This window comes from Carlito syrichta, unplaced genomic scaffold (genome assembly GCF_000164805.1).
Source record: "Carlito syrichta isolate Samal-C Ts95f unplaced genomic scaffold, Tarsius_syrichta-2.0.1 Scaffold305659, whole genome shotgun sequence".
NCBI classification, from domain to species: domain Eukaryota; kingdom Metazoa; phylum Chordata; class Mammalia; order Primates; family Tarsiidae; genus Carlito; species Carlito syrichta.
In genome coordinates, this window is record NW_007249755.1 from 809,324 (window position 1) to 815,686 (window position 6,363).

Here is a 6,363-nt window from a genome sequence, read left to right on the forward strand (position 1 = left end):
ACCTACAACAACCTACTAGGTATTACTGGGAGGACCAAATTAGCTAATGTATTTAAAGCATTAACATAAAAATAAAAACATAAACCATTTCAAATGACATAATATGCCCCCCATAATGGTAATTGTTATTATAAGATCCAATATAAAAGAAAAATACTGTCCTCTAAATACAGAGATGAAAAGAACTAAAAATAGAACTGCCATTCAACCCAGCAATCCTATATTTAGGAATATACCCAAAGGGAAAAGTTGTTCTACCAAAAAGACATCTGCACTTATACGTTTATCATAGCACTATTCACAGTAGCAACATAAGTGAAATCACATATGAAATCAACATAAGTCCCCATCAAACGTAGATTGGATAAAGAAAATGTGGCACATATACACCATGGAATACTACACAGCCATAAAAAAGAACAAAATTATGTCTTTTGCAACAACATGGATGTAGCTAGGGGCTATTATCCTAAGTGAATTAACACAAACAGAAAATCAAATACCACATGTTCTCACTCATAAGTGGAATCTAAACGTTGGATACACAGAACATAAAAATGGAAACAGACACTGGAGACTCCAAAAGATGGATGGGAAGGAGTGGGGCAAGGATTGAAAAACTACCAGCTGGGCACAGTGGCTCATGCCTGTAATCCCAGCACTTTGAGAGGCCAAGGCAAGAGGATTACCTGAGTCGAGGAGTTTGAGACCAGCCTAGGCAACTTGGTGAGACCTTGACTCTACAATAAATCAAAAAATTAACTGGACATGGTGGCGCACACCTGTGGTTTCAGCTACTTGGAAGGCTGAGGTAGAAGGATTGCCAGTAGGTCAAGGCAGTGGTGGTCATGAGCGTGCCATTGCCCTCCAACCTGGGTAACAGAGTGAGACTCCAACCCCCCCCAAAAAAAAAGAAAAAGAAAAACTACCTGTTGGGTACTATGTTCACTCTTAGGGTAACAGGTTCAGTAGAAGCCCAAACTTCAGCATTATGCAATAGAGACATGTAAAAAACCTGCACACGGACCCCTGAACCCAAAATTAAAACAAAACAGCCTGTAATCCCAGCACTTTGGGAGGCCAAGGTGAGCGAATTGCCTGAGTCCGCGGGTTCGAGACCCGCCTGGGCAACTTGGTGAGACCTCATCTCTACAATAAATAAAAAATTAGCCAGGCGTGGTAGCGCGTGCCTAGTTCCAGATACTTGGAAGGCTGAGGCAGAAGGATCGCTGGAGCCCAGCAGGTGGAGGCTGCGGTGGTCAGGAGCAGCCATTGCACTCCAGTCTGGGTGACAGAGTGAGACTCCAACTCAAAAAAACAAAACAAAACAAAAAAAAACCCACAGAGATGGGCTGGGTGTGGTGGCTCATGTCTGTAATCTCAGACTTTGAGAAGTCAAGGTGAGAGGATTGCTTGAACCCAGGAGTTCAAGACCAGGCTGGGCAACATAGATTCCATCAGTACAAAAAAAATTTAAAAATTAGTTGTTCAAGGTGGCAAGTAGTAGTCCCTGCTACTTGGGAGGCTGAGATAGGAGGATTGCTTAAACTCGGAGTCCAAGACTGCAGAGAGCTAGTGTCACACCACTGCACTCTAGCGGGGGCAACAGAGCAAGACCCTGTCTCTAAAATATAGAAACAAAAATAGAGAAATATAGAGAAAATATAGATGGAAAGAGAGAATTCCAGTTGTGGATTCTCATTCCCCATTTGACGGGCACTACTCTTGTTCTTCAAAATATGCAAACACAATGCCTGACAACATCTGTAAAGGTCTTTCTATGGGATGAAAAGCAAAGACCGCTACATTTTTCTTTCATGCCTGTTGTTATTACCCTCCTGGCTATACTATATTGTAAATTCTCTGAGGGCTTTTACACTTCCTTTGTAATTTCATTCTACCTAAGAACATCATGCTGAGCACATAGTAAGGGCTCAATAAAAAACAACCAATCGATGGGCTCGGTGACTCAGCCTGTAATCCCGCGCCTTTGGGAGGCTGAGGTGAGTGAATTGCCTGGGCAGTGAGACCTCATCTCTACAGTAAATCAAAAAATCAGCCGGGCGTGGTAGCGCATGCCTGTAATTCCGGCTACTTGGAAGGCTGAGGCGGAAGGATCGCCGGAGCCCAGCAGGTCGAGGCTGCGGTGGCCGGGAGCGGCCACTGCACTCCAGTCTGGGCCACAGAGTGAGGCTCCAACTCAAAAACAAAACAAAACAAAACAACAACTAGTCAAACTACATGGCCCTGTGACAGTTTACTTACTCCCAGTAATGAGTCCTGCCCAATTAGAGGTACATTTTCCTGAGAGAGATCGCCATCTAGTGACTCTTGTTATTAGACTACATCAGAAAACCAGACTGCACTTCCATGTCTTCTGTTTTATATTTGTATAGGCAAAAACAACTAGAAAGCTTCCTATAGTTAAACAACTTTATATATCAATGATAAATTCAACTAAGCTTTTACTTTCCTTTATTGCCAAGAGATTTCTGGCTTTCATATCATTGACCTCAGTGAATCAGATTTTTATAGAATTTTCCACCTTATAAATAAAGCAATAAATAAAGGTGCCAATGCAATTAGCATTGACAGTAGAATACAGACAAGGCCATGAGAAATCCAGAAATTATAATGCATCTATTAAGTGTGAGAAATGTGCATTATATCGACTACGGGAACATTTCAGTGTTGTGAAACTATTGCTTCTGTACTATAATGACACACAAACAATTTGACAACCAAATTTTTTTTTGGTGAGAAAGTAGGATTTATTGAGAAGACAGAAGAGGGAGGGGACCTGAAGGGGTTGCTCCCAAAACTTTTTTTTTTTTTTTTTTGAGTTGGAGTCTCACTCTGTCGCCCAGACTGGAGTGCAGTGGCCGCTCCTGGCCACCGCAGCCTCGACTTGCTGGGGCTCCGGTGATCCTTCCGCCTCAGCTTCCAAGTAGCTGGAACTACAGGCGCGCGCTACTACACCCGGCTAATTTTTTTGATTTACTGTAGAGATGAGGTCTCACCAAGTTGCCCAGGCAGGTCTCGAACCCGCGGGCTCAGGCAATCCACTCACCTCAGCCTCCCAAGGTGCGGGATTACAGGCTGAGCCACCAAGCCCGGCTGCTCCCAAAACTATTAATGATAAAATGGCAGTTATACCTGTTATTAAAATTTCATATTTTCTTGAGAAAAGTCGACTCTTGTATCCCAAAAATTTATTCCATGATGGCAATTTTCAGCTTTAGCAGAATATTGTTGTAAGCACTCTACTATTCTGCATTTGGCCAAAATGCATTTTTGTTGCATGTCTACTTAGCACCTATTATTTGCCAAATCTGATTTGAGTACTGAGGATAAAGAGAGGAGGGAAAGAGGGGAGGGACATAGTCTCTGGCTTCAGAGTTTATCATACGGGGGACAGAGTAGAGATTTGCACACATATATACAATTAGAATACAGTGGTAAACACACTATGGCAGTATAGGTGCAATATGGACTCTTAGGAGACATCTGGATGCAGTGTTTTTGGAAGACTCTACAACCCCCTAAAAGATCATCAGATGCTAAGTACTGAGTCTCACTAAATAACAATGCTTCCTGGAACAGCTCATAGCTACACTAAATCCTAAAGAAAGACTCAGCTGGCCAGCTAAAGGGTTGAGGGTAGAAAGGTGAGGTAGAGAGGCAAAGAAAGGGCTGGGAGGGAGGAAAGAGTGGTTTCAACCAAGGAGACAGAGTATGTGCCAAGATCAAAGGAAGATAAAGAATAGTGCCTTCTAGAGTTGGACATATATAAACTGCTATACTTATCTATTTTCTTTTTTTGTTTTTTGAGTTGGAGTCTCACTCTGTCCCTCAGACTGGAGTCCAGTGGCCGCTCCCAGCCACCGCAGCTTCGACCTGCTGGGCTCCGGCGATCCTTCTGCCTCAGCCTTCCAAGCAGCTGGAACTACAGGCGCGCGCTACCACACCCGGCTATACTTACCTATTTTCAATTTACAAAAACTTACTGTGGTAGTCAGCCTCCAAGATGACCCTTCCCCCAACGATCCTCCCCTGTTAGTATTCATGGCTTTGTGTAGCCCACTGGCACTACTAAATAAGGGTACTTGTAACCAGTGGGATTTTTGTGCAAAGTATTAAGTATGACTTCTGATGTTATATCATAAAAAAATTATACAGCCTGGACAACAAAGCAATACTCCATCTCTACAAAAAATAAGAAAATTAACGGCGTTGTGGTGTGCACTGGTAATCCCAGCTACTTGGGAAGCTCGCTTGAGCCCTGTAGTTTGAGGCCGCAGTGAGCTATGATCGCACACACCAGCCCAGGTGACAGAGATCCTGTCTCAAAAAATATTAAATAAAAGAATAAAAGATGCTGGGCTCAGTGGCTCAGCCTGTAATCCCGCGCCTTTGGGAGGCTGAGGTGAGTGGATTGCCTGAGCCTATGGGTTCGAGACCCGCCTGGGCAGCGAGACCTCATCTCTACAATAAATCAAAAAATCAGCTGAGCGTGGTGGCGCTTGCCTGTAATTCCAGCTACTTGGAAGGCTGAGGCGGAAAGACTGCCGGAGCCCAGCAGGTCGAGGCTGCGGTGGCCGGGAGCGGCCGCTGCACTCCAGTCTGGGCGACAGAGTGAGACTCCGACTCAAAAAATAAAAAATAAATAAAAAGAATAAAAGACATTGTGGTTTCTGTCTTTCTCTCTTTTGGATCATTTGCTCTGGGGGAAGCCAGTTCCCATGTTATGAGCCAAGCAGCCCTATGGATGGTCAATGTGGCAAGGGACTGAGGCCTCTTACCAATAGCTGCAAGAGTGAGTCTTCTTGGAAATGTTATCTTCCAGTTCCAGTTGACTGAGATAACACATTTATTGTTTTAACTTGCTAAATTTGGGGAGTCATTTGTTATGCAGCAATGGATAAGTTACTCACTAATGTGCTTAAAGACATCTTCCAGAACAAAATGCATCCACTTCTATCCATTAGTCATATTTACCCCAATTATTGGATGATTTTAGTTCATTGCTTGCTTGGTAAGTTTGCACTTAGTTTTTGAGGTATTTTAAGATTGTTAACCCTGTGATATCCAGGAAACACAAAAGCAGAGTTGAAAGGAAGAGGCAAATGATAGAAACAAAAGTGGAGATGATGACAAAGATAAGAAACAACAAAAGCTGTGCCTGCCTGTGCTCAGCAGGAACAATTATGAAGAACAGAGAGAACAAGCAACAGGTGAAAACACCTAAACGACCACAGCAGTCACCAAGCAATGAAGAAAAGCTGTTGATGAAAACGGAACCATCTCAGTCTGTGCCTAGAGGATCAGCGCCAAGGTTGGATGCCTATTAGCATTTTGAGTCTCAGAGTTTGAGGACTTAAAGAGCAGACCTAGCAAAAAGCCACTGATGGTTTCCCTGGGAATAGCTTCTTGGCTTTAAGATCATTTTTTGGGGGGAGGGGGTTGAAGTCTCACTCTGTCACCCAGTCTGGAGTGCAGTGACATGCTCATGGCCACCACAGCCTCAACCTGCTGGGCTCAGGTGATCCTCCTGCCTCAGCGTTCCAAGCAGCTGGAATTACAGGCATGCGCCACCATGCCCGGATAATTATTTATTTATTTATTTATTTGTTGTGGAGGTGAGGTCTCGCCAAATCACCAAGGCTGGTCTCGAACCCGTAGGCTCAGGCAATCCTCTCACCTCAGCCTCCCAAAGTGCTGGGATTATAGGTGTGAGCCACTGTGCCTGGTTTAAGACCTAATTTGATCTGCACAGCATCAAAGTGAGCAAGAGGTGGTATCTTCAAAAACTTTCATTGCCAAGTATTTCTCCACCGCACCTGCAGGGATCATCAGGGAGGCAGCTCATCCACCTCAGCAAATTTTCCGGTGTAGACTCTTTTTCTCTTTTTGGGTCAGGGTCTCACTCAATCACTCAGGCTGGAGTGCAGTAGCAGGATCATGGCTCACCACAGCCTCAAACTCCTGGACCCACCTCAGCCTCCTGAATAGCTGGGACTACAGGTATGTGCCACCATACCCAGCTAATTTTTTGGTTTTTTTGCAGAGATGTGGGTAACCATGTTGCCTAGGCTGGTCACAAACTCCCATGTAGACTCTTACTGACAGAATCAATGGTTGTAGCATTTCAAACAAGATTCACTCATTGGTAGAACTGTCTTTGGGGACTGAGCCTTGGACTCTTATTCACTCCAAGGATGGGCAAGATCCATGCCCTCATAGAGCTTTTATATTTTATTTTATTCTTTTAAATTTTTTATTTTTTTTTTTTGAGTTGGAGTCTCACTCTGTCACCCAGACTGGAGTGCAGTGGCCACTCCCGGCCACCGCAGCCTCGACCTG